The following is a 23,518-nucleotide window of genomic DNA, read 5'->3' on the forward strand; positions in this document are numbered from 1 at the left end:
AGCAATTTTGTTTGATCTAATTCTCTTCTAGGAAAGACATCTCTAGTTCTCTGAGTTATAATGTCATATGTGGGGCAAAGGTGGAGTTAAGAAAAGAGAGAGAAAATAATGTGCTGTAGCTTATTGTTAGAACTCAAGGAGTTAGAATTTATTCTGGGTCGTCGCATACAAGGCTCTCAACCTTTGTGAGTCAACAGCATGTTCTCGTTAGTCCCTAATTGTAGATCAGAGGATTTTATATAAAATATAATCACTGAGTTTTGTAACTCAAGTGCTCTGGTTGCAGCACATATTCAATTTTTAACTTCTGAAAAGAGTAGTAACACTGAAAAGAAATCAAATGCTATGAATTATAATGTGAAGGGGAGATTCAATTAAATAAGATGATTTTTTATTTGTAAAGAATGTGGTCTGAGACACCTAATATCAGAATCTATAGACTTCATGTTGCACTGTTATGCCCAGAATTCATGATCCCCAAAGACCACTAGGGAGCCGAGTCCGATGCAAAAGCAAAAGAGCCTTTATTCAAGCTAGCTCGAGCTCAATCCCCTACCTGCACCGACGCAGCGGTGAGATACCGGGGAGAGAGAGCGAGAGTTTCAAAAGCACAAAGGTTTTATTGGGGCCTAGGGGCAGTTGGTGAAGTAATGGCGGTGGCCTCAGCTGATTGGCTGGGGAAGGGTCGGAGTCCTGTTACGCAGGTCACTGGGCGTGTTTTGATCAGGAAGTTTGAACGGGTGAGCGGGAGGTTACTCAAGGGGAGGAGGCGTGATCTAGGTGAAGGACATAGAACAAGATGGAGCCGGCTGGTGTAGGCCTGCCCTTTCATTCCCCCCTTGTCATGTAGCTTAGGGACCCAATCATGGGACCGGCTGCATGTATGGTGACAAGGGGAACAGAGTTTGGAGGTTTATGCAAAGTTCTGGGAAGCAAGTGTCCCTGGGGTGGCTCTGGGAGGTCTGATTAAGTATTGTCCCCGAGCTGGTGTCTATGATCTGCCAGGTGATGTTTTGGGGGGCGTGGGGACTCCCGGCAGCATGAGCAATGACAAGCAGAGTTAACAGAGTTACCAACATTAGGTGGGTCAAATGCGCTGTAGCTTGAGCTTGAGCGGGTTGTGTTGGTCCCGACTGATGGCCCATCGCGTGACGAAGTCCTTCTGGATCGAGGAGGGGTCCGCTGGCCGAACGTGGGTGTGATGGATCCAGGTCGCGATGCCGTCTACTTTGAGAGCGGTGGGGGTTGTCAACACCACGATGTAGGGTCCCTTCCAGCGCGGCTCGAGGGTCTCTCGGTGGTGCCTCTTGACACAGACCCAGTCTCCCGGCCTGTACTGATGAGGTGTCAGGGTCGGGCCAGCCTCATAGATGGCACGGAGGCGTGGCCAAATGTCCTCATGTGCCCTCTGGAGCCCTCTCAAGGAAAGAAAAAGTTCTTGATCTTTAAACTCAGCAATAAGTTCAGCTCGAAGGCTGGGAATAACAGGGGGTGGCCTGCCAAACATGATCTCATAGGGAGTAAAACCCAGAGTGTAAGGAGTGTTTCTAACCCGGTAAAGGGCATACGGTAGGTGAGTCACCCAGTCCCCGCCAGTCTCCATGGTTAATTTGGTAAGGGTCTCTTTTAGGGTTCTACTCATTCTTTCTACCTGTCCTGAGCTCTGGGGCCTATAAGCACAATGTAATTTCCAGCTTGCCCCCACCGCCTTGGCTACTGCCTGTGTTACCTGTGAGATAAAAGCTGGTCCACTGTCTGATCCTACCATGGCAGGAAAACCATACCTGGGTAAGATGCTCCTTAGCCACTGTCTGAGCCGTATCATGCTTGGTTGGGTATGCCTCCACCCAGCCAGAGAAGGTGTCTGTAAATACTTTCCTGGTTTGACTTCAGTGAAGTCGACTTCCCATTGGGCTCCTGGTCTGGTGCCTCTGAGCCTGGTTTCGTTTTTATTTGATGTGGCTCTCGCGTTGGTGAGTTCGCAGGTCTTACAGGCAGATACAACTTGCTCTATTTTGGTGTCCTGTTAGTGAATCTTGATTCCGGCACGTCGGATTAAGTCTTAATTTTCAGGCCCCCATGTTAGTAGACAGATGCATGTGCTCTAATATTGAGACTCCAAGCTGGTCTGGCAGCACGAGCTCCTTGTTAGGTGTATATCACCATCTCTTTATCTCCTGGGCCATAGGGAGTTTCTTGATCTGCTATAACACCTCTTGGGAGTATTTGGGCAGGTCTGGTAAAACTGGGTCTCCCAAGTCCGATAGTTGTTAAGCCATTTTCTAGCTCCCAATGTTAGCGCCTTGGTAAGGGCGACGAGCTCTGCTTGCTGGGCTGATGTTCCGGAGGGTAGAGCCTCCACCCATATGGTGTCCATTTCAGTGACCACCGCTGCACCCGCATACCTGTGTCCATCTTGCACAAAGCTGCTGCCATCAGTGAACCAAGTAGCCTCAGCATGGGGAGGGGCCGGTCAGTCAGGTCCGTCCAGAATCCATGTACTTGTTCCAGGATTCCCGCACAGTCATGTAGTGGAGCACCTAGGTCAGGGTCGGGCAGCAGGGTTGCAGGATTGAGGGCTGCGCTGGGGTGGAACGGCACTCGTGGAGGGTTGAGTAGGAGGCTCTGGTAATGAGTCACACATGTGTTGCTCATCCATCTATCAGGAGGCTGTTTCAGGACCCCTTTAATGGCGTGTGGGGTCGTGATCCAGATCTCCTGTCCTAGGGTCAGTTTGTCTGCATCCTTGACTAGGAGTTCTGTCACCGCAATAATTCTTAGGCATGGCGGCCAGCCGGCAGCCACTGGGTCTAGTTTCTTAGACAGGTAAGCCACTGGGCGGTTCCAGGGGCCTAAGGCTTGAGTTAGAACCCCTTTTGCTATTCCCTTATGTTCATCTACAAAGAGGTGGAAGGGTTTCATAATGTCTGGTAGGCCCAGGGCTGGGGCACTTAGGAGGGCCTTTTTTAACTGATTAAAGGCAGTTTCTTCTTTTTCAGCCCATTTAAATGTTTTCCCCTCTTTGGTAGCTTCATATAGGGGCCTGGCGATCTCAGCAAAACCCTCTCCCTGCATATCTGAGCCTTCTTCGCGGATGCCCGGTACCCTAAGGCCCCCAGGGTAGCCAGCAGGTCCTGGGTCCCTCGCTCACAGTCTTTGGCCATGTCGGCAGCAATCAGGATGTCATCTACGTACTGTAGAAGGGTGAGGCCAGGGTGCTCCCTTCTGTACTCACCCAGGTCCTCATGTAGTGCCTCGTCGAAGATGGTGGGTAAATTTTTGAATCCCTGAGGTAGCCGTGTCCAGGTGAGTTGCCCACTGTAGCCCTCCTCCGGCTCATGCCACTCGAAGGCGAACAAGGGTTGGCTCTGGGGTACCAGCGGCAGACTGAAGAAGGCATCCTTTAAATCTAGTACAGTATACCAGACCCTGGAGGGTGCCAAGGAGCTCAAGAGAGTATATGGGTTGGGAACAGTTGGGTGTATGTCCGCGACCCTCTTATTTACTTCCCGGAGGTCTTGTACCGGTCGGTAGTCATTTGTGTGAGGCTTTTTGACCAGCAGTAGGGGGGTGTTCCAGGCAGACTCGCAAGGAACTAGTACCCCTAGGCTTCGTAGTCTCCGGATGTGTGGCTGGATCCCCTTCCGGGCCTCCTGAGACATGGGGTATTGTTTGATCCTTACCGGACTCTCTCCTGGCTTGAGCTCTACCAGGACCGGGGTCCTGTGAGCGGCTAGTCCTATCCCTCCCCCATCTCTGCCCAAACCGAGGGAAATTCTTGAAGCCATCTGTCTATATTATCCTCTCTCAGGAGCGCCTCCTAGTGGAGGCGGTATTCATCCTCCAGTTTCATGGTCAGGACCTGGATGGGGTGGCCCTTGCCATCGGTGACCTGAGGCCCCCCCTTGTCTGAAAGTTATCTGAGCTCCAATCTTGGTCAGTAAGTCCCGTCCTAACAGCGGGTAGGGGCATTCTGGTATTACCATAAACGAGTGGGATACCCGGCCCGTTCCCAAATCTACTCTTCTTCGGGTAGTCCATGAATACTGGCTCATACCATTTGCCCCTTGTACCCAGGACTTCTTGCTGGCTAGTTTTCCTTGTGGGGTGCGGAGGACCGAATGTTGTGCTCCGGTGTCGACAAGGAAGTCAACAGGGGTCCCTTCCACTTTAAGAGTTACCCTGGGTTCGGGGAGAGGGTCCGAACCCCGACTCCCCTAACCACTTAGTTCATCTAGCTCTAGGACTTTTACTCAATCAGTCTTGCTTCCCTTACCTCCGGCCCTTTTTGGACAATCTTGGGCCCAATGCCCTATCTCCTTGCAGTATGTGCACTGATCCTTCTGCAGCCTCTGCTTCCCCCCCTTGGTGGTTCCTTTACCTTTTCTTGCGTCGTCTGCCAGCTGCCGGAGACGGCGGTCTCGTTCCTCGGGGGAGTCAGCAGTGGTAGCTAGTAGTATTCTGGCCAGGTCTCGAGTCTGCTTACTGCTGGCAGCCGCCATGGCGCGAGGCTGCTTGTCCTCAGGAGGCTCCTGGTTATTATATACCTTTTCGGCTACCACCAGTAAGTCCTGCAGACTTTTTTCTCCTAGTCTATCTATTTTCTGTAATTTTCTCCTAATGTCTATGGCCGATTGGTTTACAAAGGCCATGATAACAGCTGCCTTGCTTTCCGGAGCCTCTGGATCCAAGGGGGTATAGGTATGGAATGCCTCCATGATCCGTTCTAAAAAGGCAGCCGGAGATTCATCTTTTCCCTGTTGTACATTTCCTACCTTGGCCAAATTGGTTGGCTTTCTAGCAGCCATTCGGAGACCCCCCATTAGAGTCTGGCGGTAGACCCGGAGCCTCTCCTTACCTTCTGCCGTGTTGAAATCCCACTGGGGCCAAGTTAAGGGGAAGGAGGCATCTATCTGAGCCTGGTGGGTGGTGGGATTCCCGTCTGCACTCGGAACTAGTTTTTGGGCCCCATTGAGGATTCTTTCTCTTTCTTCAGTCGTGAACAGGACCTGCAAAAGCTGCTGGCAATCACCCCATGTGGGCTGATGGGTAAAAAGAACAGAGTCTAATAAATCAATAAGCCCTGCCGGTTTCTTGGAAAACTTAGGATTCTAAGCTTTCCAATTGTAGAGGTCACTAGTGGCGAAAGGCCAATAGTGATGGGGCTGATTCCCCTCCGCGTCTGGGGGTCCGGTGGCTCACAGGGGCAGAATAGTGGAGTCGGCGGCGGAGGCGGATTGCTCCCTCTGAGCCCTTTGTCTGGTAAAGGGCAGGCTTCCCACTGGAGCGTTTCCACCTCCCGCTCTCAGAACAGCATCTGCCTCCCCGGAGAGGGAGGATGGTGTTCTTCCGGCATCCTAGAGGGGTTATACGGGGGAGGAAAAATTAATTCTTCAGTACCCCCATGTAAGACAGGGTAGAGGGATGCTGAAGGCTGGATAAGACTTTTCTTCTTCTTTGACCCTGCAAAGCAAGAATGGGGTTGGCTCCGGAGGGAGCGGGGCTAGGAAGGGCTTAAGCCAAGAGGGTGGGTAGAGGGGTAGTCTGAGTCTGTCCCATAACATCCGTCCAGTAAGTCCACAGAACAAAACAGAGTAACACAAAAACAGACAAACAGAGGGCCCCTAGAAAGTCTTCCAACTCCATGGAAGCAAAACTGAAAGCTAGCTTAGACCTTCCAAAACAGATGAGGGGATTCCACGTCCCTCCAGAAGGGAGAATCGGAACGTCTTCCGAAACTCCCGGCCTGTGGTCCTCCTGTGCGTCCACTTAGACCGCGTCGGGCACTACCAGAATTCCAGAAATGAGCTCACACAGAAAAGACAGAACAAACAGACAGACACTAACCGTGGCCAGTCAGGCTCTCCGGGTTGGGGGTCCCTCGGGGGTCTTGGGGATCCCGGACGAGCCCCCAAATGTTATGCCCAGAATTCGTGATCCCCAAAGACCACTAGGGAGCTGAGTCCGATGCAAAAGCAAAAGAGCCTTTATTCGAGCTAGCTCGAGCTCAATCCCCTACCTGCACCGACGCAGCGGTGAGATACCAGGGAGAAAGAGCGAGTTTCCAAAGCACAAAGGTTTTATTGGGCCTAGGGTCAGTTGGTGAGGTAATGGCTGTGGCCTCAGCCGATTGGCTGGGGAATGGTTGTGGCCTCGGCCGATTGGCTGGGGAAGGGTCGGAGTCCTGTTACACAGGTCGCTGGGCGTGTTTTGATCAGGAAGTTTGAACGGGTGAGCGGGAAGTTACTCAAGGGGAGGAGGCGTGATCTAGGTGAAGGACATAGAACAAGATGGAGCCGGCCGGCGTAGGCCCGCCCTTTCAGCACTAAAACACAAAAGTACTCAAAATATTATAGGTTTGTAATAAAAAATAAAATAAAATTCTTGGTAGTTATTTAACTCTTTCTTTAAAAAAAAGAAGGAAAATGTCTCTTCCCACCTCTTCAAATATTAGTTAAAATTCCAGGAAACAACTGATATGCTAGGATATTCTTAGCTAAAATTTAAATTAGATTTGGGGTTCATGTCTCATTTTCAGTAGGTTTCAGACCATAAAAATAGAAATTTACTTTGATTTTTAACTTTAATTTAGATCCTAGAATGCACTATATTTCTTTATTCTCTAGAAAACATAGCACTTGGATGCTGCTGAAGGGGAGCATAATTTATCACCCCCAAATATGCCACTTTGGTCACAAGGATTATTTTGAGCTAAAAGCAATGAAAACCCAGCAGATTCAGGAGAATCTCTTAACCTTCACATTAATGGCCTAAATTTACATTGGAAAGGGGGCGATACCAGGAAGAGAGCTATTACCATAGGTGGACCTTTTTACCTAAGAAACTTAATCTGCATAACAGGGCAATCTTTGTTTTCTAAACTTCTCTGTTTCCCTCTGAATGGCCCTCCTTCCCTTGGTATCCGCAGACTCCTACCCCTTTCTTTAGCTCTGGATGTTATTGAGGCTGCCTTTTGAAATTTTCATAGCTTTATCGGGCTCCCTTATATAAGTAATTTTGTTTGTTTTTCTTCCATTAATCTGTTTAGAATCAATTTAATTATTAGACCAGCCAAAGAACCTATAAGGAAAGAAGGGAAAAATTTCCACTTCCACAGTGGTTATTTAAATATCCACTAATATAATTGTCCTGATAAATTTGAAGTATAAAATTACTTGTTTTCTAAGCACAGAGACAGATGAATACACACATTTATCTGACAAATCTAGCCACAAAAATGTTGATGTTTGTTCAAAGACTGATTTACCTACACACATTTACCTACAGACACTGTAAGAAACCAGAGACAAATAGACTTGAAATGGGATTTTGTTACTTACAAATTGCTTTGAGTCTGGTGGGATTTTCAAATTCTGACCATAACTAGATTTGGTTCTATGTAAATTTGCTCTTAAAAGGCTTCACTTTGTGTAGACCCATAGCCCTTATTCACCCACTCCTTACTTGCCACTTTGCCTGGAGAGAACAGGAGAAATGTAAATTCTATTTATTAGATTGCCCATGGGAAGAAGTAGGTTCAGTGAAAACATTTTTGCTAAATGTTTGCTATTCATTTGCTAGGATGATAGTGATGTTAAACTTGGGAGATGAGTGTATATGCATGTTAAAATTATATTTGATAATTAGGTTATTTTACACAATGACCATTCAATTAATTTAGATTCCACTACATCCTAGGCATCTTGCCAAATGTCAGAATATAAAGATGATAGTTCCCATCCCACACTGTGTCTGGCCAAACCAGTACTCAAGAAATAATTATGATATAGCATTCTATCTTATAGGATGTACAAAAGGTTATAGCATAACATATTGTAACATAGAACGTTTCAAATACAAGTTTCATGTTGAGTGAAGACTTTGAAACTATATACACTAAATCATGCAGAAAATTTTAAAGTTAAAAATATTTGTGGGCCCCTGGCTGGCTCAGTGGGAAGAGCATGCGACTCTAGATCTCAGGGTATTGAGTTCACCAGCCCATGTTGGGTGTAGAGGTTACTTAAATACATACATACATACATACATACATACATACATACGTACGTACATACGTACATACATGCACTTAAACAAATTGTACAGTGAAATGAGCCAACTCTTTCAAAATCTTTTATTTTACATGTTTCTTATTTTAAACATAGTATATTGTTTCTAGCTTTCTGTAAGAGTTTTCAGAAAACTTCATGGAAGAGATAGATCATTGTGAGCTGGACCTTGGGGAAATGAGGATTTTCTGAGCAGGAAAGCAGAATGAACTCCAGGCAGAGGGACCTGCATATGCAAAGATAGCAAGCTGTGGTATGTTTGGGGAAAGGGAAGCAGGAACCTGCTAATTGGGATAAGAGAGGGGAAATGGTAGCAGTTGCAGCTAGAATGGGGTCAGAGCCAGGTTGCCAAGTGTCTAATTACATCCTCAGGCAGTGGAGAAACAGTGGAGGGTTTTGTGTTTTGTTTCATTTTAAAATTTTTGTGTATAAATAATTTCAAATTTACCGAAAAGTTACAAGTTTATATAGTACAAGAAACACCAATATATATCCTATGCCCAGATTCACTTATTGTTAATATTTTGTCCCATTTGCTTTTCATTTGATTTCTCACTCTCCTTTTCATTATACATACATACATACATACATACATACATGTGCACATACATATACGTATACATACATTCTTTTTAAAATGCCATTTAAGAGTAATCATGGTCCTCTTCTAGATATTTCTGTGTACTTTTCCTAACAATAGGGATACTCTCTTCATAATCAGAATGGTTATCAACTTTAAATTTAATCCTTTTTAATGCAATTTAAATCCTAATTAATAAAATTTAATCCTAATTAATACAATACTTTTTATCTAATCTGGAGTTCATATGCCAATTTTGTCGACTAAAGTAGTAACATCTTTTAAGGCATTTTCTCCCTTCCAGTATAGGATCCATTCTAAGATAAAGCATTGCATTTAGTTGTATCCTTTTACTCTTTTAATCTAGAACATCTCTACAGCCTTTCTTTGGCTCTTAGAACATTGACTTTTTAAAAATAATATAGCACTCTTTCTTTTTTTAATAGAATAGGCTTCATTTTGATGCAGAGAATTTTATATAGGGGGTGATATAATCGATATGGGTTTTAGAAAAAGTCATTCTAGAGGCAATGTTAAGGATGGGCCTGACGGTAAGGGAGTATTGATTCAGTAATGAGATAGGAGGCTATCATTGGCCAATATTACCTTCGAGGCTGGCTGGAGTACAGAGTCTGGCCCTGGCCAGGATCCCTGGAAGTTGGGGCAGGAGTAGGAATGGAGGGAAGGGATCCAAAGTCTGAGTCCTGGGTAAGGTTGCTTCTAGAATAGTATAAAATGTCAAGTTCACAAAGGTTGATGGAGAAGCAAGAGCCAGATCTAAATCAGTTGACTTGAATTTCAGAAGATAGCATAAATCAGATCTGACAGTGGAGTTCCTTCTGAAAAATAGCATTAAATGCATAGTTGAGCTTACAGTTATGGAAAGTAAATCCCCAAGTACTAAAAATTAAGAGAGAAAAAAAACCTAAAAGCTAGGTGTGAATTGATATTCTAGCAAACTTTCTGGTCTTGGATATAATCTCAAAAGTCCATGCAAATATAGGAAATTAGGCGTTGAGTGCCTGTGAAGTAGAGTTAGAACTGAGACAGTTACATAAAGCCAGGACTGATGAGGGCTATACCCTCACTAAAAGAAAAAAAATCAACTATGGGCACTGGGAGATGATAAGGAATTTTGCCTGTCTTGGCCTGGGCTTTGGGTGGAAGGGGAAAAAAAGCTTCATGTAGATTTGGGTTTGAATTTACACTGTTTGAATGGTTCAGAAATCTTTCAGTCTAGAAATCCACATAAAAAGACCCAGTGAGTGATAACACAGATTTGCCCATTAGAGGCAAATGGAAAACTGCTTAGTAGGGACATACCTTCAATGTAATCCATGTGGGATTCCTACAGATAAAGCCTTGCTAAAGATGAGCTTAATCAAAAACTATAAAACACATGTGGGGAAAGAGGAACTTCACCATGAATAAGAAGCCACAGAGACCACAAACAGCAGAGTTAAATTCCCAGTACCTTCAGATAATAGAACTACTAGCTTAAGACTATAAAATAAGCAAGAGCACCTGGGTGGCTCAGTCAGCCATCTGACTCTTCATTTCAGCTCAGGCCATGATCTCATAGTTCATGAGTTCTGACCCTGCGTGAGGCTCTGTGCTGACAGGGTGGAGGCTCCTTAGAATTCTCTCCCTCCCTCTGCCCCTTCCCCACTGTGCTCTATCTCAAAAATAAATAAATAAACATTAAAAATAGAAAAAGAAACTATAAAAAGAGAATTTAAAAATAAAGACCTGAAGGAATTAATTTAAACCATAAGAAAAGAATAAGCTACTTGAAGATTAAAAATCAGGAAGATGAAGAAAACAGAACTTCTAAAAAATATATAATATAACGGCTTAATTTAAAAACTCCATTAAATAGAAATTTTTTTAAAAAAAGGAAAATTAGTAAATTGGAAGATAAAGATATTTAAAACAGTAAAAGATATGGAAGAATGAGAAGAATTATTTGGATTACTAGAAAAAGAGAATAGAGATAATCAGGGAGACACAATATTCAAAGAAATAATAGCTGAGAATTTTCCAGAATAAAGACATGAGTCCTCAGATTCTGAAAGCACAATGAGACCCAAATGAAAATATATACTTAGACACATTGTAGGGAAACTGTGTGGAAAAAAAAAAAATCAAAGGAAAGAAAATGTAATGCCCCGATTTCGAATCTGAGAGACCACCAAGGACCCGACACCAATGCAAATGCACGAGGGTTTATTTGCAAGCTTGAGCTTGGGCCCAAGGATACCCGACACAGCGGAGCAGGGACTTGGACCCCTAGGTTAAGAGGAGTAGCAGTTTTATAGGGGCCAGTGGCCAATGAGATTATAACACACACAGAAAGTTGCATAGTCATGTCAGTCCACACACAGGTGGCCAATTAAATTACAATTTACCCTATAGTAACTGTTTGAACTAGCCTATCACTCTGGTCAGAATTGGCGCGCAAGTTTGGCAGGCAAAAGGCGGGGTTTAAGAATTGGCGCGCAAGTTTGGCGGGCAAAAGGTGGGGTTTACATTCTTTGGCGGTTAGGGGTTCCACATTCCTATATGAGCCGGTTTCCAGTAAGGGTGTGCTCAGCGGCTTGACTAGGGTGGGGGAGTGTCTTAAGCAATAAGCAGGTCATGTGGAGGTTATACCTGAGATGGTGAGTGTAGCACAAAATGGAGTTAGTCTTGCTCTGCTTGTCCAGGGGTAGGAGATTTTTCTTAAATTCCTTGGGTCCCACAGAAAATATATTAAAAGTAACCAGAGAAAAAAGACATGCTACCTTTATAAGTTATTATGCTAAGGGGCGCCTGGGTGACTCAGTGGGTTGAGCTTCCAACTTCAGCTCAGGGCATGATCTCACAACTCCTGGGTTCAAGTCCCACTTGGACTCTGTGCTGACAGCTCAGAGCCTGAAACCTGCTTTGGATTCTGTGTGTCCCTCTCTCTCTGCCCCTCCCCTACTTGCTTAAAAAATTTTTTTTTAAGTTATTATGCTGATAGCAATAGAAGCCTAAAGAATAGTATCTTCAAAATGCTGAGAAAAAAATAACTGTCAGCCTATAAATCTGTACTCTGATAATCATGAAAGGGCATGAGTTTAAAAAAAAAAATCTCTGGGGTGCCTGGGTGGCTCAGTTGGGTCAAGTGTCCAACTTTGGCTGGGTCATGATCTCGTGATTCATGAGTTCAAGTCCCACATTGGGCTCTGTGCTGACAGCTCAGAGCCTTGAGCCTGCTTCAGATTCTGTGTCTCCCTTTTTCTCTGCTCTTCCCCTGCTTTTGCTCTCTCTCTCTCTCTCTCCCTCTCAAAAATAAATAAACATTAAAAAAAATTCTGTACATACCAACATCCAACATACACATATATTTATTTATAGAAATATACATATACATATATACAATAAACTTGATAGCAGAATTTCTGAAAGATGTACTTCAGGAAGAGAAATTTTACCCAGACAATTTAAGCACAATAAAGAATGATGAGCAAAGTAATTGTTAAATATGTAACTGAATACATATGTAATTAAATAATAATATTTAATTTGGGGTTAATACAGAGAAATAACTAAAATTCAAACAACAATTACATGGAAAATAAAGTTAAAAGGGTGTAAGTTTCTTGTGTTTGAAAAATTAGTAGAGCAACTGATTAAGTATATGAATATTTTTTAGTGTTATTTTATTTTTGAGAGAGAGCACAAGTGGGAGAGGGGCAGAGAGAGGGAGACAGAGAATTCAAAATGCGCTCCAAGCTGAGAGCAGTGAGCCTGATGTGGGACTAGAACTCACAAACCACAAGATCACGACCTGAGCCAAAGTCGGATGTTCAACCAACTAAGCCACCCAGGTGCCCCTGAATATGTTTTTTACATTTAAGGATAAACATTAAGAGAATAGTTATAGGGTATATACTGTCCAAAGCAATTAGTGGGGGTAGGGGGATAGGGAAAAATTATAATTGATCCAAAAGAGGGCTAGGAATAATTTTTTAAAAGAAGAAAAAACAGGCAAAGAAAAGATCCAAAAAAAGAGAAATAACTTTGATTAGAAATCACAATACATATAAATGGATTAAATCCTCCAATTAAAGGTAGAGATTCTCAGTTGGACTGAGAGAAAAAAAGAACTCATCTTTACACTCTTTATAATACCTAAAATTTAAGAGTATAGTTTGAAGGAAAAGAATTGAAAATAAAATAGGCAAATTCTAAACAAAAATAAGCTATGGTTTCTATATTAATATCAAATGAAATATTCTTTAAGGACTGAAATATCATTGGGGATTAAATGATAAGAGGAAGAGCTTCCAGGACAATATAACAAAAATTTTTAATAGATTTTATTTTTAAGTATCCTCTATAACCAACCTGGGGCTCAAACCTACAACCCTGAGGTCAAGAGTCACATGCTCTACTGACTGAACCAGCCAGGCACCCCTAAAACATAGCAATTAAAAAAAAATTTTTTTAAGTTTATCTTGAGAGACAGAAAAAAAGAGAAGAGGGGAGGGGCAGAGAGAGAATCCCAAGCAGGCTCTGCAATGACATTGTGGAGTCTGATGTAGGGCTCAAACTCACAAATTGCGAGATCATGTCCTGAGAGTTGAAGTTGGCTGCTTAACCAACTGAGCCATCCAGGTGCCCCCAAACATAACAATTTTTAAATAGAGCTAATAACATAGCTTTAAATTATATAAAGCAAAAATTGACAAAGTTGTACCGGGGAGACAGGTATAGAAGCAAACAATGAACAAGTTGAATTGGAGGTGAGTGCCTATGAAACCTCCTATTAGGGAAGTTAAAGGCACTTGAACATAAATGGGATCTCTAGAGAGAGACTAGTTTTAGGTCTAAAAATTTGAAAGCATATGGGGCACCTGCGTGGCTCAGTTGGTTGAGCTCTGGACTTTGACTAAGAAAAAGGCATAACTATCCCCAAATATCAAATGTGTGGCATTATTTTTGTACCACTTAGCACCAGGTATTAACCATTTATCAGCTGGTTTAACCATATCTGTACCCACAGAAATTAGTATTTAATAATTTTGCAATTCTACTCTAAAGAATCTAAATAACTGTCTCCAACCATAAAAAAATTAGATAACTGGACACCTGGGTGGCTAGTTAAGCATCCAGTTCTTGATTTTGGCTCAGGTCATGATCTCACGATTTTTAAGTTTGAGCCCCATATTGGCTTGCTGCTGTCAGTACAGAGCCTGCTTTAGATCCTCTGTCCCCCTTTCTCTCTGCCCCTCCTCTGCTCGCACTTGCTCTCTCTCTCTCAAAAATAAACATTAAAAGAAAGAAAGGAGGAAAGAAAGAAAGAGAGAAAGAAAGATGTATTATCCCAAGCTCAATAGATTCTGAGCTTCTTGAGGAGAATAAGTATATACTCAGCTTTGAAGGACCTTTGTGCCTATCACAGTGCATTATACAAATGCTCAGTAAGGGATAAATTGAACATATTGTCATAGATATTATTTTTTTAAAGATGTACATATTTTTAGTTCTAGAGATTAATATTTACTGAATGAATACTAAGGGAACTATAAGAAAGGTTTGAGATATGGTTCCTACCTTCAGGAATATTGTAGCTCAGTTGGAAAATTTTAAGACCTCAATAATTTGAAAAATTAAAAAATAATAATCAGTTGCCTATAATCAAGTGTTAACTACTGTGGTATTTGAATGAGAAGAGAAAGTTAACCAGAGATTTGAGATATCAGAGAAATCTGTAAATAGGTGAAATTTTAGTTGGTACTTTGGTTTTAAAAAAAGAGAGAAAAGAACATTTTGGCTTGAGGAATTGGCATAAAGGTTCAGAGGCAGAAATTTTTGACATTGATGACTCTAGTTTCAGCGCAATATAAGTGCTGAGACTTGGTGAGAGAGAAAGTTGGAAAGATCTTATGCATTACAGAAGTTCTTAAAGTTGTTAGCAGTACTAAAATTGCTTTAGAAGGTAATACAGGATAATGGGCTTTTAAATTGGTCTGACATAATTTTTCTCTTTTTTTAAAAAAATGTTTTATGTTTATTACTTTTGAGAGAGAGACAGAGTGTAAGCAGGGGAGAGGCAGAGAGAGAGAGAGAGAGAGAGAGAGAGAGAGAGAGAGGGAGACACAGAATCTGAAGCAGGCTCCAGGCTCTGAGCTGTCAGCACAGAGCCTGATCCAGGGCTCGAACTCGTGAACTGTGAGATCATGACCTGAGCCAAGTCAGGAGCTTAACCAACTGAGCCACCCAGGCGCCCCTGACAATTTTTCTAAGCTACTTCCATGAATAATCTGGAAGTGGTTTTTGAAACAAGGACGGAATGGGAAGCAGGAAAATCTGTTAAGATATATTTAAAGTAATCGAAGTATAAACTGATAATGTCCAGGATTAAGGTAAAACCAGGGGAATAGGAAAAAATGGGGTGAATTTAAGGGACATTTCAAAAGAAGAAATGACAAAATTTGGTATCAGATTGGGTATAAGCAAACAGAACTAGATATGAGTCAAAGATAAGCCAAGAATAATGCTGGTATCCTGGACAAACAGCTTTTTGTCAAGAAGAGTCAATAAGCATAAATTCATAGAAATTTAGAGGTGGTAAGGACCTTAGAAATTATATGCACAATGGGGCACCTGGGTGGCTCAGTTGGTTAAGTGTCTGGCTTGGGCTCAGGTCATGCTTTCATGGTTCATGGGTTGGAGCCCTGTGTTGGGCTCTGTGCTGACAGCTCAGAGCCTGGAGCCTGCTTAGGATTCTGTATCTCTCTCTCTGCCCCTCCCCCACTAATGCTCTGTCTCTCTTTCTCAAAAATAAATAAACATTAAAAAAATTAAAAAAAATCATATGGACAAATCTCTCTTTTCAGAGATGAGGAAATCAATCGATAGCTTATGTGACTAGTTCATGGTCACCCTGGTGGTTGACTGAGGAAATGCCTCGAATCCAAGGAGAAATATATCTGTGATCAGCTGGGATTAATGCTGTTGGAGGGAAATCAGTGTTGGGTGGATAAGTCTGGGGATCCTCTGAAAGGCAGTTGGAGAAACAGGGAGTGAATGTGGTCTTCAAAGGAGAGAGTATACAAAGACAAGAGAAGAGAATTAATGACAAAGTCATAGGGAATATCCACTTATTAAGGACTCAAACTAGAAGGGAGATGGCTCCTAAAGGAATCAGGGAAGGATAGATCAGATGTGAGGGATAAGTGGAAGTGGCCAGATCCAGATCCTGTAGTATGTTGTCCTTATGATGACTTCAGTTACTTATTTTATTTTGCACAAAACTGTTTCCTGTATTTTTATGTAAATATCACCATATAATCTGCCAATACTTTATTTCATATTGAGTTTTACCCCATGCATGGTCTTTTTGTTTATTTAATTATTAATATTTGTTATTTTCATAAGCAAACATAATGTTTCACATTCAAATCATTGACAGTTATCTACCTATATACCATTCTTCCATCCCACATCCCTCCCTCCCCATACCTAATATAGCCACTATTCTTTGCACTTTTATATAGTGTTATCACTCTATGTATACACATAACCCCCAAGGGAATGTTTTAGTTACTTTTTTCCTTTAAAGTGGATTTTATGCTGTAAGTAATCTTTGGAACTTGCTTTTTCACACAATATTATGTTAAGAACCATCCATATTGTTGTATATAGTTGTAGTCCATTTTTACTGTTTTATGGAATTCCATATTGGACTATGCCACACTTTATTTTCCTGTCAATGGTTATTTAGGCTATTTCCAAATAGTTTAGTCTATTTAAAATAGTGTTACTATGAAAATATTTACACATGTCCACTGATGTATATTGCAAGGACTTCTATGGAGTATATATCTACTTATATTGATTTAAAAGACTTTTTGTAGGGGCACCTGGCTGGCTTAGTTGGTAGAGTGTGCAACTCTTAATCTCTGGGTTGTAAATTCAAGCCCCATGTTGAGTGTAGAGATTACTTAAAAATAAAATCTTTAAAAAAAATGAAAAATGAAAGTCCTTCTGTAAAACATAGCACATTGGAATGGCATTAGGCAAATGTTCTAATTGTGGAAATTTGAGTGTAAAATAACCAACATCTTTTCCTAAGATGAATAGATTCAAATACCACCCTCGGAGCCTTGTATAGTGTGCACTCAAGATAAGAGTTGTTTACCAAATGTTTTCTTGGGGGCCAAAATTGTAAGCTGTAGCTGGTGACAGATTTTTTTCCCACTGACCCAATTTAATGTCAATGGTATTTTCAGGATACAAAAGGAAAACTGAGGGCCAGAGGCAAGGAAAAGAGATACCGGGTTAACTGAAGCTTAGGATTGCTTGACAGCTAGTGCAGAATAATTCACTTTTATCTGCTTTGTGGGTCTTACCCTACCTAACAGCCCTCCTTGTGTGAACGTGAACAATATGAGCAAAAAGAACCAAGGAAAATGGCTCTGTCAGGTTTGTTCTCTCAGAATCAGTTGGTGGTCTACCAAGAAAAGTTTCTTACTCTCAAGAGGTTCTGAGCTTAAAAGTCTTGTCTCTGTGAACATGTTAGAAAGAACACTTTTCTGCATGGGTGTATGTGTGCACACACAGGTGTGGATGTGCAAGGGAGAAGTAAGCACTGGACAGACACAGAATTGTACTGCTACTCTCTATATTATTGTCTTCTCTTTTTTTTGAAGTATTACAAACATCTTTTCACCTAAGTAAAAATTGCTACTATACATTAAATGACAATAACTTTGTTGCTGAAACTTCCCATTCACTTTTACTTGCAGTAATCACACCAGAAACCATGCACATTTTTTAGTAAAACTACCTAATTTCCTTCTTTGATTGACCATCCTAGCCTTTGTGTCCGATGACAAAGCCTTTGTGCTCCTTTAACACCTACCTCACGTGGTATCATGACAGAAGGGAAAGAATGGTTATCTGACTGTGTATGGATGTGGAAAATGAGGACCATACAAAAGGCCAATGAATTACCAATGTGACACAGGTCTTACTACCTTACAGTGGGGTCTTCTTTGACAGGACCTTAGGGAAGAATCTTGTGGTCTCTAACTTTTAGTCATTTCTGTACTCCCATTCTTCTTATTTTTGTTTTTTTGAAAATAAATTTTTAAAAAAGTTAAATGGTATACAAATACCATGCATTTGGGTAGAACATAGTGCCAATACATCATCAATCATTCCAAGCCCACACATAAAACATACATAAAGAAAATATGATTTCTAAATTGCAGTGTGTGTTCTACAAGGAGATATGTAAATCAAGATAGAAACAGCAGAGGTTTCTTTCTTGTTTGGACAGTACTTTAGGACATAACAAGGAATTATATATAACCCTTTTCCCTCACTATGTCAAATGAGGATGCATTTCCCAATTTGTTTACCTGCCCCCCAAAGAGCTAGAACTAACTTGTATTCAATTAAGGTCTGTGCTTGCAAGTACATTACTATAAAGTCCATATTATTTGGACATTCTGTATGTAATCTCTATTCAGCATTTATCTACACATAATATTTAAGGCTTATAGACTTAGCCCTATAAAATAATATTATCATTGCATGTTTATTCGCCTCCAGTTTCCTGTAACAATATATTAAAATTTGATTGCAAGTATGTAGAGAGGAGAAAAGGTGAATTCCTCTTGTAGAAAGAGCATTAACCAAAGCCTTCTGATTCTCATTGAGAATTAATGCAGCAATTTTTCTATAGATAAAAGAACCTCTTATCTTATGAAGAGCTGCATTAATTACAGCCTGAAATTCTGTTTCACGCATCCTCTTTTGGAGCCAAGGAGAGAGCAGAAAAAATGTGTGCTGTTGGAAGTCTGTACTCCCATTTTCTTTTTCTTCTTTGAAAATAGCTTTTCTGAAAGGTAAATAGTACACAAATGCCATGAGTTTAGGTGGAATACAGTGCCAAAGCAATAATAATTATTCCAACAACAGCAGTAGCTATAACTCTAAAAGCAAAAAAACAAATTCCAATGTTATGAGTAACTTTGCTGATCATAATAAAAGAAAATGAAATTTAATGTCAATAGCAGTATGAGTGTAGGAGGTAATTCTATTTCATTTTCTTTTTAGACAAAACAGAAATGGAACATGGAGATACAAGCAAACGAAAAAAGCCCAGGTAATAAAGAGTATACTGATATCTACAATCCACATTGAGGCCCAAAGCTTTGGTTTTAGAACTATAAAAGGCAGTTTTCACTTTCTAGAATCTATATTAAGACGTATACTGCCTTGTGTGTCAACTATACTCAAATAAAAAAATAAGAGAAAAAGGACCTATACTAGGACCCAATAGGGTGATGGTGACCAACCAATAAATGGACACAGAGGAAGAAAGTGAGAATAATATACTGAGCAGACATTCACTATAATAGCAATACTATTGTACATGTGAAATTTACCAATACCTGCTTCCTGTTTTCTTTGCAGCTCTTCATGACCTTTGCTCCCTTTCCTATTTAGCACCAATCCTTGCCCAAGCTTTGTCCAATGATTGGTTTGGGTCAAACTGTGTATGTGTGCAGGCCTGACATATAATGGTGCTGCCTACATGCTCAGGTTTGGGGAAATTTTCTTTCCTCATTTATTCATGCATGTAAAGGAAAGCCAGGCTATTCTTATGCACTGTTACTATAGACCATGTTCTCCATACCACCATTCCAGGAAAAGAATCAGGTGAAATGGAATACTTAGAAGATACTGAAGAATTAAAAGTAGTAGCAGATAAGCATAATTCTACAAGTGAGAACCCAGTAACAGTCCTATTACTCTTCTCTAGGAATCCTGAGATAAATGTATTGAATCTGTTAAAATATCTGAACCCAATATATATACTTGACATTCATCAAGGTAAAGCCAGTTTCCCTTTGACAGCTTGGAATGGGTTCACATTTGCAAATGGTGTTGCCTTGTGTGGTAGAAAGGACACAACAAACCTAGGTTTGAATTTCAGATCTGCCATTGATTGGCTGGTGACCTTGCCAGAGTACTCTTCTAATTCTCAGTGCTCTCTCACAATGTGGAAAATGATACTTAACTTGCAGAGCTGTTGGTATGGGTAGAGATACTGTATAAAGTGTCCAGAATAGTACCTGGCACACATGGGCTGGAAAAGCAGATAACTTTTGTTGTCATTGTTGTTTATCATTTTGGCACACTACTTTCTCATAAAATATCTCTAATATTATAAAGAATATAAAGACCCTATTAACTTGAAATAATAAAAATGCCTTAGATTCAGAACCACTTTTCATCCAAAGTACTCAAAATCGGGGCGCCTGGGTGGCGCAGTCGGTTAAGCGTCCGACTTCAGCCAGGTCACGATCTCGCGGTCCGTGAGTTCGAGCCCCGCGTCAGGCTCTGGGCTGATGGCTCGGAGCCTGGAGCCTGTTTCCGATTCTGTGTCTCCCTCTCTCTCTCTGCCCCTCCCCCATTCATGCTCTGTCTCTCTCTCTGTCCCAAAAATAAATAAAAAACGTTGAAAAAAAAAAAAAAAACAACAAAGTACTCAAAATCCATTTCTATTTCTCTGACTAGTTCTGTAAGGAGAAAGATATACTACTGTGGAGAACATGAGGACACCCAAGTACAGGTACAGGAGTAGGACAGGATACCACTGTTTGGCTACAGTCTGGCTTTACCACTTTCACTGGCCAATCCAGGCTAAGGGAAGAAACAAAATGGCACCATGAGGAAGGTGAGCAAAAGGAAAAGGATTAAACTCTTCACATTTTAGGCTACCAGGGATGTCTCAAATGATCCCATGAAATACAAATCACTTCAAGTCACCTGAAAAAAATTAAAGAATTTTGGAAAATGAGCAATTTACATAGAAGCTAAGAATTGAAGCAAGGATCTGGATTCCTCTCAAAAATCATTTTTAAAAAATTTTGTCCAGAATTAGCCCAGTCATTGCTTCCGTTCTCAGCTTTTCTCAAGCTGTAGAAACAGAGCCAAACTTAGTTCCTTCAGGTTTCTTGTTGGCTGCCAAATGATGAGGCCCTTCATCTCCTCCCTGGTGTTGCAATCCTTTCTCTGCGATTGCCTCATCCACCACCTGCCTCACGCCAACACTTTGCCTACTATTTTCTTTTCTGTCCCTCCTTCCCGTGTGGCCACTTGGCCAGCTCACCAGCAGTGGATTGGCTAGGAGCAGTGGGCTGTCATGTGACCAAATCCAAACTGCTGTGAAACACCTAAGTCAGAGTTTTCCATGACGCACCTGCTACGTTCACATTGGCTCCCAAGTAAATAAATGGTCAAATCGTTTCCAAAAGTGGTTTTGACAAAGAACAACTTAAACTGCCAAAGATGTGTTGACACATGGGCTGTTATCTAGGAGAGTGAGTAAAGCAACCCACTTGAACAACAAGAACAGATAAGGCCCACCTCTTTGTCCCCTTGCCTTTTTACATTGATATTCCTGTGGAGACAAAGGGAAAGAAGAAAAGGAAACAAAGGCACATCTTTAGCGCTGGCTGTCCCAGGGTTGATTAGGATGCTGATCTGTGTGGCAGGTTTCTAGGTTCTCACCCAACTTCTTGGCTGCTATTCAAAGGATTTAACAGTGCGCTTTGTAAATAGTAGTGTACAAAGCCAGTCTAAAAATAGTACATTTCCAGGGTCTGAATTGGGTGAGTGGAATGAGTGGCAATGGCTGTATTGTACAAGACAGATTACAAGTGAGTTACTCGATGGTACTTGATATGCAGGGTTATTCACATGCTTCATCTGGTTTGGTTAAATAATGCAAACACATTTACCAATGTACATGATCGTTTTGTTTATTTGTGCTCTGGAGAGCTTGTGTGTGTTTATGACAGACAAATGTACATGTTCTATTTTCTGACAATCAAACAAAGCTCTCCCAGATGAGGTAAATAGCTGAGTTAAATAGTGGAGCCGACACTCCTGAGAATCGCTGATGTGACACTATGGTGGTTGTTAATGACAGGTTTCCTGCTGCGCTTGCTGCCCTAAAGGATTTTTGCTGAAGGTGGGAATCAACCAGAGTCTCTGACAACTACTGGGACTGCTAGGTCTGGCTGAAATCTCTCTTGAAACTATGTGTATGAAGGCTTATGCCTCACTAGAAATTTTTCACTGTGACAGCAACTGGGCTTGTTCTTCCTCCCTCTCGCTCCTGAGGCTGGGCTTTGTGGACAGCGAAGGTGAGGGGCTCCTCCTTAGACCGGAGCAGACATTGCAGATGACAACTCACAGAAGACCCGGTTCAGGGAAAAGTCTAAAGGAACTTTCAATAGGAATATTACTTTCTGAAATGAAGGTGCTGGGAAAGTGTTTTGCAATCTTTTGAAAGTAAAAGCCACTCCTCTTAATGTTTTCAGCCATAAGTGGTGGTTAGTCCTATAGACTTTGAGGAGAGAAATTTTCTCATATCAAAATACAATATAATTATTTCATACATAAATAATTATCTTTCAGGAAGTTTGGAGACTTTATTATTTAATGCAATGTGGAAACTCTTGGGTGAAGCCTTCAGTCATTCTGGCAGGTTGGTTTCCAAAAATTTTACACGATGGAAACTGAGAACAGGGACAGCTCTTGAAGAAATTGGACTGGGGATATACATTATAGAGGATTTTTAAAAACCAGCATGTAACTTTGGGAAATATTTCTCCCGCCCAAATTTTATGCCTTTAATTTCATACAGTAAATTGGGTCTGATGATCTCAAGGAGCATACATGTTGGCACTCCTCTCTCTCCTCCTTATGCTCTGTGACTTTAGGCAAGTTTCATAAACTCTGACTCCCCAGTTTCCTCATCTGTAAAACCATGAGAACAGTGCCCACCTCATTAAGTGTTGTGAGGATTCAATCAGGTAATGTAAGTAAAGCCATTAGCCCATGGTAATAAATGAAACCATGGTCATCACAATAGGAGGCAATTAGCATTCCTGGGCATAGCTTCTTACCTGCCCAACAACATCCTTGTCTTTCCAAATGGCTATCATCTCACAGTCTGAGCAGTATGCAAATGTCTAATTCCTTTTGAGAATTACCACTGCCATCATTATTATTATCCTGGTTGTTGAAGAATGAACAGTTCAGAAAATATTAAATCAGACTTTCCATGACCTGTCATTTCCCTCTTTATCACCATCTACATGATAATGGTGGTTAATTTCTCTTTAGAGCTATCTTTGAAGATAACATAAATCATTATTTTGGTTATTCTGGATTCTCTCAATCTGGCTTTTATTTCTTATGCTGAAGTATTAAGATTTTTTTCCATAAGGTAGATATTTGCTTACCTCCCCAAAGAGTCTGGGAAACAACATAAATTTCATCTCTTTGAGCCTGAATTTTCAAATGAATGAGAGAATATAACTGAACAGTCTTTCTGGTCTGGTGCACACCCTTGGGTGTGAGTAAAGTGAGCTCTGAAAGAGTCTGATGTAGTTATGCAGAAGTGAAGAGTCAGATAACTTCCTGAAGATCATGGTCACAGCAAAATCATTTACCCACCATGTTTGTAAAGTTAAGAAGGGCATATGAAGTAACACTGTAAGTGGAAAAATGAAATTGTGCAAAACAAAATGTAGACAGTACCTCTACAACAATTTTCAGGATTTGCTTTCAGTTTGCAGTGTTGTAAACTTATTCCAGAAAGAAGGATCACTGTTACTTTCACAACTTTTAATGATTATCATTCAAAGTTAACTAAGCTCCTATAAGCAAAATCTTTTCAGCCAAATATATGAAAGTATTGGAATTCACCCATTTATAAAATTCTCACAGCACTATACTTAAAAATCATATCAGAAAGACAAAGGATTCTGATAATTGTCCAAGTTTTAGTTTTCATTGGACCAACTGA

General features: G+C 41.2%; 1 long non-coding RNA gene across 1 annotated transcript in view; it reads left to right on the forward strand.

The window, feature by feature from the left end:
- Window positions 1-23,518, forward strand: part of LOC144616033 (uncharacterized) — a 57,463-nt gene that overhangs the window by 23,506 nt on the left and 10,439 nt on the right. The window contains exon 2 of the long non-coding RNA XR_013554891.1: window positions 18,748-18,796. This is a non-coding gene — a long non-coding RNA (uncharacterized LOC144616033). The remainder of the gene's footprint in view (window positions 1-18,747; window positions 18,797-23,518) is intronic.

Source organism: Panthera onca, chromosome B1 (genome assembly GCF_046562875.1).
Source record: "Panthera onca isolate mPanOnc1 chromosome B1, mPanOnc1 haplotype 2, whole genome shotgun sequence".
Taxonomy (NCBI): domain Eukaryota; kingdom Metazoa; phylum Chordata; class Mammalia; order Carnivora; family Felidae; genus Panthera; species Panthera onca.